Source organism: Chanodichthys erythropterus, chromosome 13 (genome assembly GCF_024489055.1).
Source record: "Chanodichthys erythropterus isolate Z2021 chromosome 13, ASM2448905v1, whole genome shotgun sequence".
NCBI classification, from domain to species: Eukaryota; Metazoa; Chordata; class Actinopteri; order Cypriniformes; family Xenocyprididae; genus Chanodichthys; species Chanodichthys erythropterus.
In genome coordinates, this window is record NC_090233.1 from 3,357,709 (window position 1) to 3,370,563 (window position 12,855).

Consider the following 12,855-nt stretch of genomic DNA (forward strand, 5'->3'; position numbering starts at 1 on the left):
TTTTCCCACAAAATGATGCATTTCATTGACAAAACATTTTAAATGTGAAAAAACATGAAGCACTGTGAATCAGGATTCAGTTTAACACAGTGTTGATATGAAACTATATATGGAACTAAATGATCAAACCTGCAGTATATTCACAATGAAATGTATTAGTTATATTCTACAAGCTTTCCATAACAAAATTTTATTTATGTTAAATTAGCTGCTAAAATAATAGACCATGTAGTAATTTGCATATCTGTAATATCAAAGATGAAAGTAAATAATGAGAGTAGTTTCATTCTGAATAAAAAAAGAGCAAATGATTCTGTTGAAATTTTATTCACCAATGAGAAGTCACAACATATAATACGACATATTTAATTAGCAAAAACACTTGTATTTAAACACACATTAACACACTTTAGACAGGGTCTTGATCTCAGACAGATGAAAGTTTGGTCTGCTCATGTTTGCTACTGACACATTCAATCTGAATTATATAATAAAATGACTTTATTACAAACCTGTATTATTAAAATTTTTAATACACTGTCTTGTTCAAAACAAAGTGAAAAATAAAAGTGTCAGCTTTGTCTGGTGTACAGGGATATTTATTAGCAAAAGTTATATTTGGGAATGAATCAAGGATATTAGCTATAGATATATTAGTTATCACATGCATAATTAATCATGGCCTATTTGGGTAATCATTAAACTATATTTAAAGTACATTAACATGTTTTCATGCATGTGTGCAATTTTTGAAATATATTACATATAGAAATTCAAGTCTACCCAGATTAGAAGTGCTTCTGCAAATTAGGAAAGTTTACTGCTGTCTTCACCACAGGAGTTAAAAATTAATATTATTATGCTCCCATACATTTCGGCAAACTTTTAAAACTATATGCTTAAAAGACTCAAGGTAATACAGAAACAACAAAAATAGGCTTCTTAAAACGCTATTGGCTCGTTTAGCGAATCTTAACGACACCTCTGGTGAATCATTGCCTGTGTTCATATCAAACATAGCTAACACATGACACGACATAACACAATATAGCTTATATATAAAATCGTGTGCAGTTAGAATATAAGCTTGACTTCGTTTAACGCTGAACCATATGTTAATTACCTTTAATGTAAGCCAAAGTGCGTGCGCTAACATTTTCAGTGGCGCTTTTACTCAAAACAGGAAACTTGTAAATATTCATGCAAGCTCCGCCCAGTGTCACCGAAAATCTCAGACACCGAATATTTCATAACAGAGGTTTTTGACACACGTCAGCATCAGAGCAAGGCGGACCACCCTCGGACACATTTCTAACCGGCATGCATCTCGCGGTGATCACCGGTGATCGGTTCTGCGCAGAATTTGCTCATCTCAAACAAGCCTATTCTGTTCCACTGGGTGGCGCTTACGCGAATATTCATAATAGGCTTGTTTGAGATGCGCCTAGCCTCGCCTGAAATGTAGCCGAGAGTAGGCGGCTGCAGTAAGGGGAGGAGTGAAAAAAGTGCAGGCAAGACGGACAGTTCTCTGTTCTCGAAGTGGATCAAGAGGATCAGACACCTACGAGATCAAAGGCGGATATCGCGGGATTCACACTCGCGCTTTTTTGCTGATAAACTTGATGTAGCTAATTTAAGTTCTGTTTCTTTTTATATGCATATAAACATAATGAACAATACACCCAAAGTACTTGTTATTTATTTCCATTCGAAAGATGTCTGGATCAATCATTTTTATTTTAAGTACAGACATGTTTTTATATATTTTTATAAATCTGATAACTATCACATAACTCAGAGATCGCACTGTCAGAGACTTTAGGACTATTCACACATAAGTTATACACATAAAAACATGGTATTAGAGTATTAAAATCAAACATTTTAAAACAGATCAATACATCACGGATGTTTAAACCAATAAGCTTTAAGCTGTGTCGTCAGCAAGTCGTTTCTCATCGTGCTTTTGGTCAGCGCAGTCGGTGGATATGGCGTTCGGACGAGCTCATTAATATGACGTTGTATGAGGTGTCGTTTCTCTATTTACGATGCTAACTAAGCAATCAGTCGTGTCGATCGTCGCGTACCTTGCCGTGAGCAGAAGCCGTGACCAATGACGTGTGATAAGAAGCGTGACACTTTCGTCGCCCCTCTTCTCGTATGAGGGGTGACTTCAACAAAATGTGATGATTGCTAAGCAAACTGAGAGGAGAACTAACGTGTATATGGCAAGCCAAAGTACTCATAAACGCCTGGTCGGACGTCTGATTGCACACTGACGCGTCAAAAGCGCGCGTTTTGACAGCAAAACGCGCGTCCTCGACGTGTGATTTGCGTTAAGAACGCGCGTTCTTAACGCGCGCTTTGGTATCATAGAAAACGCGCGTCAAGAACGCGCGTTTTTTGTGTACCAAAACGCGCGTTCTTGACGTGCGATTTGCTATTAAAACGGGCGTTCTTGACGTGCGCTTTAGAGTGACCAAAAACGTGCGCTTTTGACGTGCGTTTATCATAACAAAAATGGGCGTCGAATACATGCGTTTTGAGTCAAACAAAACGCTCGTTATGAACGTTTAAACAGGTAAACCAAACAGGCAGTGCAAACGTGTGTTTGAAGTGTCCATCAGGCGAAGAGAACGCGCTCTTTCCTTAGTGTTCTCAAAAGTGCATGTCGAAAGCGTGTGCTCACTCTTTAGGGCTTTGAGTCTGTTATGTTTTTGTCCGCTATAGGTTTAGGACAGCATTATCATTAAACTCCACCAAAACAACATGGAATTATCGAGGATAAATTTGGCAGATGATTATAGGCTAAAGGTTGAGTTATAATCCAGTATAATTAATATGAAATATGCATATGAAAACGTAAAACTATTATTTAAAATAGCCGTGGGGGAATGACAGTGGATATACCTTCGATCAAGGCCAAAACTTTGTAAGTTTGTAAGGAGCCAATAAAATACTACACCACATGTATGATCATCTTGGCTATATATTACGGTGGCGTATTGCCTCGTGGATAATATTTTCCCCCCCTCAATTATGTCGTAAAACGACATATTTTCTCATTAAAACGAGATGTTATGTCGTTAAAACGACATATTTTGTACGTGACGTGTACGAAAAATGCCTTTATACCTTTATCTGATCTATAGAGCTCATATAGCCTATATCAGTTCAGTTTACATTTATTTGTTTAGCGCTTTTCACAATACTTAGCCCTATAATTTTAAAGCCGCTTTATAGGAAATGCTTTAACATTACAATTTGGAGTAATCTGTTATCAAGGGTGACTGTACAAGTTATGGCCTAATTTCATAGGCTCCTACATAGGCTATATGTAGCAAGTCTGTGAGGCCCCCCGCAAAGAATGAGATGGGGGCCCTCCCACAAGCAGTGATGTCATGTGTTAAAATTTGTTGTGCACCTGAGTCCATCTGCCCCACAGTTTACAAAAGCTGATTTAACAGTGAATCATGTGGTGAATTATCATTGCATTGATTTATTTGATATTATTTTTGAATAATATTATAGCCTAGCCTATATGATAGGCCTAGCTATATAATGTTTAGTGATTTTGATATCGCAGACTAAAATACCGGCAGGAATAAATATTTAGGCTAATTTACTCATTAAAACCAAAGGAGCGCCAAGAGAACGGATAACAGCCTCAACGAGCACTGGCCATGATTTCAGAAACAACACATTCCAGCGGATAGATCGCCTCTTATTTAACACAGACCTACAAATTTCTTATCAAATGGAGATGTTTCTTTCTTGTAGGTACAGTTATTCGCCGAGTTTAAATTAATTTTTGAGTTGTTTCAGAAAGATTCTCGCAGAGAGACAGCTGAAAGCGCACCCTGTTTTTATTTATTCTATTTTACAAAAGTCGCCTACAAGGTGTTGTTGTTATTATGAGCATAAATATAAAATAAAATGTAAAAAAGTAGACCATTTGTAGTCTTGCACTAATCTGTAGGCTATCGCCAAAAATGACGAAATGTCTATTTTAAGTTGTTTCAGCTGTCATGAGGAAAAAATCCATCAGAACGCGCCGGCGCATTCGTCGGCCAGAGGGATAAAAATGTAGCCAGTTTAGTTTCATATTTATATTTAAATTTTGGGCTATAGCGTAATACTATTTTTTTTTAAATGTCACATGTTGATTATGAAAAGTGAATAGCATGACGGATGCGCAATGTCGGGAGACATGCAGCGGGTTAGACATAAGTTTGACCACTTCATTAAGTTTTGTTTTATAGTAAGTCTTTCTTTAAAGTGAATTTCGTTTTGTAGAAATTGTATCTTAATTTCAATCAATGTTTCATCAACCAATTGCCTATATTTAATAAATAGGAAGAAAACCAAGAACGTCGGGTGTAGAATGGATTGCGTAACAAACGAATCCATGTTTCCGCGGCCTTTGAATAAGGCTGAAGCAATATTCTGTTTTTATTAAATTTCTTAAATACATGTCTTTATTACTTAATTAATTGATAAGATATTTTTGGGTCTAACAATATATTTTAGCTGGTCTAAATTCTAAGTTAGACACAAATTTGCGCTATATAAGGTTCCCTTCTAGACAAGCGTGTAAATTGCTGTTTCGGTCGCAAATTTTCAGTAATTTCGATCGGTGCATCAAATGATGTAGGCGTAAACTAAATTCATGTAGTTTCAGTAAAAGAATAAAGAAATAACTAAACTTATTTGCTATAGGCTACATTTGGAAAAGAACTTCAGACATTCCGATAGCTGACCATTAGCAGAGCTGGCGATGAGGTGTTTGGGCAATATATAATAATATAAATAACAATAATAATGTCTCAGCAAAGACCGAACATATTTATTTGTCTCGGTACACGACCGCAACAGTAACACAGCGTATCAAGGCTTGCTGTTGTCTTGGCTACCTTACAAACGGCGATGGAAACAACAGTGATGAATTTTTCCTCCTTTTGTGGTAATTTAGCACTCAAAAAAATGATTCAGGCCCTTCATAGATATGACACATTTAAATTTAATTCACTTTACTTAAACATATCTAATTAGGAGTAATACGTATTTATATTTAATGAGTCTAACATAAAATATTTAAATAGTTTAATCTATGAAATTTATTTAAATTTGACCAACTAAATTTAATTACATTTGGGAAATGGAAGTGCACTCAAAAAAATGATACATTGTATTTACTTAATTTTTTTATGTCAACAGGTTCCACGTAACTTGGTTATGTTGCATGTAATTAAGATTATTGGTTTCAGTTAACTTACATTTATTACATAAGGTTAACTCAATGCCATTTAGTTGAATCAGGCAGAGGTGGGAAGTCCAGGGGTCAGAGAGTAAAATTCCTGCCATATTTTTATTCCACCACTGAAGCATTAATGAGATAAATAAGTGTTTAATTGAGTGATGATTGAGCATTATTGAAGACACCTGATGAAAACAAGCAGAATCACCAAAGGAGAAAATCACAATTTTTAAGACACCATCGTGGAGATGAGTGTTTGTTTTAGTTGAGCTCTTGATCCTTGTCTTTTTAGTATTAGATATTGATTGGGCAGTTTTAACTGCATTAAAACCAACCAGACAAGCAAAGTCAAAAGATGATCAGGTGGTGTTGGTTATGTTTTCACATAATTATTATTTGATCTGAACTCATTTAGAGTCCAATCTCTGAGTTAGATTTACATTATTGATTACCGCAGCACTGTGATTCTACAGCAGAATATCAACTTTATCAATACAAATTTTTTTTTAAAGTTCTGATGTAAATAAACGAGTTTTATTTAGACACACAGATATCAAGAATCAGCCTGTGAATCTCAACAGTGGTGAGAATAATAAAGCATGTTGCAGTGCATTCTGGGTGCCACCAATCAAAATTAATCCATGCCTCCCATCATGCATTGCTGCATGAATAAATTATGAGCTGAATTGTTTTAGTAATTTTCTTTATTCTCACTATTTAAATTTTGCTGTTTTTCTATGACTTTTTAGTAGCTTGTTTTCTAATGTTCAGAGTTGATCTGTTGATCAGAATATATTGCTTGTCACCGTCATTGAGATTCATACGCTGATTCTTGATGTCTGTGTGTGCCTAAAGTAAAGCTTTTTTTTTGTGATAAGGACAACATCTCTAAAAAAAATATATATATATTTTGATAAAGCTGATCTTCTGCTATAGAATCACAGTGCTGCTGTAATCAATAATGTAAATCTAACTCAGAGATTGGGCTCTAAATGAGTTCAGATCAAATAATGATTATGTGAAAACATAACCAACACCACCTGATCATCTTTTAACTTTGCTTGTCTGGTTGGTTTTAATGCAGTTAAAACTGCCCAATCAATATCTAATATTAAAAAGACAAGGATCAAGAGCTCAACTAAAGCAAACCCTGACCTCGATGATGGTGTCTTAAAAATTGTGATTTTCTCCTTTGGTGATTCTGCTTGTTTTCATCAGGTGTCTTCAATAATGCTCAATCATCACTCAATTAAACACTTATTTATCTCATTAATGCTTCAGTGGTGGAATAAAAATATGACAGGACTTTTACTCTCTGACCCCTGGACTTCCCACCTCTGCCTGATTCAACTAAATGGCATTGAGTTAACCTTATGTAATAAATGTAAGTTAACTGAAACCAATAATCTTAATTACATGCAACATAACCAAGTTACGTGGAACCTGTTGACATAAAAAAATTAAGTAAATACAATGTATCATTTTTTTGAGTGCACTTCCATTTCCCAAATGTAATTAAATTTAGTTGGTCAAATTTAAATAAATTTCATAGATTAAACTATTTAAATATTTTATGTTAGACTCATTAAATATAAATACGTATTACTCCTAATTAGATATGTTTAAGTAAAGTGAATTAAATTTAAATGTGTCATATCTATGAAGGGCCTGAATCATTTTTTTGAGTGTATGGGCATTGCCATCGATACAGGCATCGAAAGGTATTTTACACTATATTTACACTATAAGTGTGATAAAGGCATGATAAATTCTCTATTATAGATCAGATAAAGGTAGCCTATACATTCACGTCATATATGCCAACAAAATGTCGTTTTAACGACATAACATCTCGTTATTACGAGAAAAGATGTCTTAACAACATAACATCTCGTTATTACGAGAAAAGATGTCTTAACGACATAATTGAGGGGGAAAAAAATATTATCCACGAGGCAATATTTTATTGGCTCCTTACAAACTTACAAAGTTTTGGCCTTGATCGAAGGTATATCCACTGTCATTCCCCCACGGCTATTTTAAATAATAGTTTTACGTTTTCATATGCATATTTCATATTAATTATAACTCAACCATTATAATCATCTGCCAAATTTATCCTCGATAATTCCATGTTGTTTTGGTTGAGTTTAATGATAATGCTGTCCTAAACCTATAGCGGACAAAAACATAACAGACTCAAAGCCCTAAAGAGTGAGCACACGCTTTCGACATGCACTTTTGAGAACACTAAGGAAAGAGCGCGTTCTCTTCGCCTGATGGACACTTCAAACACACGTTTGCACTGCCTGTTTGGTTTACCTGTTTAAACGTTCATAACGAGCGTTTTGTCTGACTCAAAACGCACGTATTCGACGCCCATTTTTGTTATTATAAACGCACGTCAAAAGCGCGCGTTTTTGGTCACTCCAAAGCGCACGTCAAGAACGCGCGTTTTAATAGCAAATCACACGTCAAGAACGCGCGTTTTGGTACACAAAAACGCGCGTTCTTGACGCACGTTTTCTATGATACCAAAGCGCGCGTTAAGAACGCGCGTTCTTAACGCAAATCACACATCGAGGACGCGCGTTTTGCTGTCAAAACGCGCGCTTTTGACGCGTCAGTGTGCAATCAGACGTCCGACCAGGCGTTTGTGAGTACTTTGGCTTGCCATACGTGTATACGCACGCCAGCCGTCTGGCCAAAATCCCATAGTATTCAGGCGTCAGACGTCAGATATGAGACGTTAAACGTCACGGTCACGTGTTGGAGCTGCGCTCAAAGTGCGCGGCGGCGATAGCGGCTATGGCGCTCCAAATGTTCCATTCGGTGACGAGACTATGAGGGGTGACTTCAACAAAATGTGATGATTGCTAAGCAAACTGAGAGGAGAACTAACGTGTATACGCACGCCAGCCGTCTGGCCAAAATCCCATAGTATTCAGGCGTCAGACGTCAGATATGAGACGTTAGACGTCACGGTCACGTGTTGGAGCTGCGCTCAAAGTGCGCGGCGGCGATGGCGGCGACGTAGTTGAGAAAGTATATTTTTTACTTTGCGTCTGGATAACGTACGTGTGGATAAACGTCTGGATAACGTACGTGTGGATAAACGCCTGGATAACGTACGTGTGGATAAACGTCTGGATAACGTACGTGTGGACTAGCGTCTGGATAATGTATGTGTGGATAACATTGATAATAATATTTTTGCTTTATTCTTATTTTGTCCAAAGGAAGCTTTAATTAAGGTGTAAATGTTCATAAATGTAGGAAGCATTATAAATCTGTCTCTCTGAATGAAGCTTGGCCATTCCTCCGGCCACCTCTGTTGCGCAAGCACCGCATTTGTTGACTTTTCTCCGTTTAAAGAACACACCGCTATTCCAGCTGAACTAAGGCTTTCACCTCTTAATATGGAAAATAATAATAATAATAATAATAATAATAATAATAATAATAGGCTAATAATAATAATAATAATAATAACAAGCCCAAAAATGCATATAAGTGGCCATGGTAACACTGCAAGTGCGCGCTTTGCTTGAAGCAGCTAAACAAATAAAACAGCAGAGACGAACTCAATGGTCAAACAGGTTTTTGTTTTTTTGTTTTTTAAGAGCATGTTTACGTAGAAAAATAATGTAAAAGTGCTGCAATGGCATAAAAAACATTAAGGTTAGCACAACGAAATAAACAAATATATTTCATGGTTATACACGCTCGTTTGAGATGTGTTGCATTAATTATTATTAGTAGGCCTAGACTTATTTATTTGTTCATGTGCTTGCATTCGATTTGTCTAATGCAATAAATTGAATTATTATATTTAAGCTTTAGTTATATTTTAGGTGATGTCGCTGGGTAAGTGAATTAAGAACAGTGCTCAGTCATAAAAAAATAAATAATGTTGTGTGTGCGTGAGGCGCCGACGCGATCACTTACATTTTCTTATAAAAGCGGGAAAAAAATAAAATACTCAGACATTTATGGTCACATTTATGTAACATTTCGAATCTGTGAAGGGTTAAATAGGCCTATTATTTCACAAGAAAAAAAAATGCCTGTAAAATAAAGAAAGCAAAAAGAATTTCCTTTCTGTGGACTTCTCAAAAATGAACCGAAACTCAAATAACTTACTTGTCGCAGTTTGTTCCTTTTATTTTGTTAATATGTTTATTATTTAGGTGAAATAAACTTCGCGCAGAGGTTATTTATTCCTTTTATAGGATTTCTCCATTCAGAAGTGCTGCTGCCCGATGATGATGATGAATCCTCGTGTTCTGTTGTTTATTCTGCTATTTGTTCATGTAGGCTAAAACTAATTAAACCCCTGGGATTTTATTAATGGGTCACAGACACGTATTCATTGTAATTTCGTTTAATTCTAATTTTACCTTGTCGGTTAATGAAAAGATAATGATCTCGTCGGTTGAAAGTCAGGGGAGGAAACGAAATGACAAAGGCAACATTTAGTTTTCGTTTAGTTTAAGTTTTTTTTTAACTAATATATATTTTTTTTCTTATATTCAGGTTTATTTCGATTAGCATAAATGTTTAATAGCTAGTTTTATTTTTTCTTAGTTAACTATAATAACCCTGCCTGGGAAAAACATCCACAACTGCAGTACAGTCAATTTTCCAGCTGTTTAAGCCATGAATATTTACAAATTCACGAACTATTTATTGCCGTCTGGGACACAATCTCAGGCCGGGAGTCTCAGACTCATCGAAGCCAAATACAGTTATTGATGCTCGGGAAGCTAATCAATTTCTTAACGATCAGCATTTCATCTGAAAGAGGTTCGCCTGAAAATGTTGTCCAATAGAGGGAGCCACAGGATAAGGAATATTTTAAGCTTATTTTCCTTATTTTTAAGCTTATCTGTTTCCATACTTATACTTTTGAACTATAACCATTAAATTTCTTTAACCATGTTCTGACAATATAGTTTTACTGTACATTGACATATGAGAAATGCTTATCCCAAGAATAATTATTTTTATATGCTGTCTTAACTAATAGCCTATGACAGTTTGTTCTGCATGTGCATTTCTTTTTTCTGGTATATAGCTTACAATATTATAATTTCTATTAAAATACATGATTAAAGTGTTTGATAATAGGCCATAGCTTGCACTGTGAATTAATCTTTTAATTTCGAATTTGGTCTTTTAATTTAACTGTCTTTAATGCATCATGCATTTTTTTTTTTTTTGTTTGATTTGTTTTGTTTTATAAAGGATTTCTATGGGGGACAAAACTCTGTAACAATATGTTTTACTTGGATAATGCTGTCATTATCTTAGCAGTAGTGTTTATGACAGGAGAAATGTGTTGATTAGTTGTCTCTGGTTGTCACTGTAGGACATTAAGCCCAGGCATTTTCAAGTTAAGCAATAGCACATCTTTTAATGTCAGTTGATTGGCTAATAGTGTACGTTAGGTCATGTTTTCGTCAACATATTTAAACAAAATTAGGAATGGAGAAATATTCAGCGATTTTGAGGTGCGTTAAATGTGTTTTCTTTTTGCTCAAAACAAAGCAAAAACACTAATTTACAGAACTTCAGACAATTTACAAAATAACAACTGGCAAAACTTACTTCAGACGTCACGGCGCAGACGTCACGTAGCTTCTCACGTAGCTTCTCACACGGTTTTGGTCACGGCTTCTGCTCACGGCAAGGTACGCGACGATCGACACGACTGATTGCTTAGTTAGCATCGTAAATAGAGAAACGACACCTCATAAGTAAAAAATATACTTTCTCAACTACGTCGCCGCTATCGCCGCCGCGCACTTTGAGCGCAGCTCCAACACGTGACCGTGACGTTTAACGTCTCATATCTGACGTCTGACGCCTGAATACTATGGGATTTTGGCCAGACGGCTGGCGTGCGTATACACGTTAGTTCTCCTCTCAGTTTGCTTAGCAATCATCACATTTTGTTGAAGTCACCCCTCATACACCGACTGCGCTGACCAAAAGCATGATGGGAAACGACTTGCTGACGACATAGCTTAAAGCTTATTGGTTTAAAAAACCGTGATGTATTGATCTCTTTTAAAAATGTTTGATTTTAAAACACTAACACCATGATTTTACGCATATAAATTATGTGTGAATATTCAAAAAGTCTCTGACAGTGCGATCTCTCTATGGGTTATGTGATTGTTATCATATTTATAAAATATAAAAACATGTCTGTAATTAAAATAAAAATGATTGATAGCCTACACACATCCTTCGAATGGAAATAAATTACAAGTACTTTGGGTGTATTGTTCATTATGTTTATTTTCATATAAAAGCAACAGAACGTAAATTACATCCAGTTTATCAGCAACACAGCGCACAAGTGTGAATCCCGCGATATCCGCCTTTGATCTCGCAGGTGTCTGATGCACTACGAGAACGGAGAATTGTCCATCTTGCCTGCACTTTTTTCACTCCTCCCCTCACTGCAGCCGCCTACTCTCGGCTGAACTTCAGGCGAGGCTATCTCAAACAAGCCTAATCTCATCCAATAGTATCCAGCTGCAGACCCGCATCCCCAGTTTCAGAACCGCAGTTTCATGATGTCTACAGTATTTAACAACAATACTTTTAAATAAAGTCATTTTTCTGTTAATATAAGCCTAATATGCATAATATATCATGATGTACAAAGAGCAAAATTTTAAAACAGCCTATATGCTTAAAGTCAATGAATGGATACAAACACAGTCGTGTATAGGCTACTGCGAGAATAGGCTACAACTACGCCGTTTTTATTTTTAAATTATTTTCTCCACGTTTTAAATAGGCTAATACAATGACACAGAGTTTGAGAAGATTTATTTATTATTATTTTTTTATTAATTCAAACATATTAATACATGTGTAACATTTGACTGTATATTTGATCGTATTATTTCCTTCATGTTCAAATTGTTACACATAATACTTATATTATGTAACTTAGGCTATTTAATGTCAAATAAAAATAACCATTTTAAAAAAAGCTTTGAACAAGTAAAACGTGTGTTGAAAACAAATAGGATATAAAACATTTCTAAAGTAATAGGATTAAAACATATTTAAACTGCTCATAATAAAATAAAAACAAGCAAAAAACAAATAATCATCTTAAAACACTTAAAGATTATAACCCATATCATGGCATTTCTGCAGAAAACCCTGTCTTTTCATCCCTGAAAACAAAATGAATAAGTTTTATTAATATTTATTTAATATTAACACGATACATATCTTTGACAAATGCAAAAAAATCTTTAATGATAAAATGTAAATGATTCAATTGCCTAGCAGACACTTAGTAATACAAATACTTAGTAATATAAATATATAAATATAAATTCGTTCACCACATCATGACAGAAATACCATACACTCACCATATACACCTTCTGATGTCTCATTGGCTTAAATGCATGTTTCACTTGTTCAAGGATTTGGAATGATTAAATACATGTAGGCTTATATTTTGACATTAAATGCCCTTTAATGCCTCTGTCTTTATACTATTTGTCAGAAGTTCACAACATGAACATAAGGAAATAATATCACATACAGTCAAGGGAGACATT

General features: G+C 35.3%; 1 protein-coding gene across 1 annotated transcript in view; it reads right to left on the reverse strand.

Moving 5' to 3' along the window:
• Window positions 1-11,042, reverse strand: part of pho (phoenix) — a 59,341-nt gene extending 48,299 nt beyond the window's left edge. Inside the window, exon 1 of the mRNA XM_067406393.1 lies at window positions 10,868-11,042. The gene's annotated coding sequence lies outside the window, so the exon portion shown is untranslated. The remainder of the gene's footprint in view (window positions 1-10,867) is intronic.
• Window positions 11,043-12,855: the final 1,813 nt, after the last annotated feature.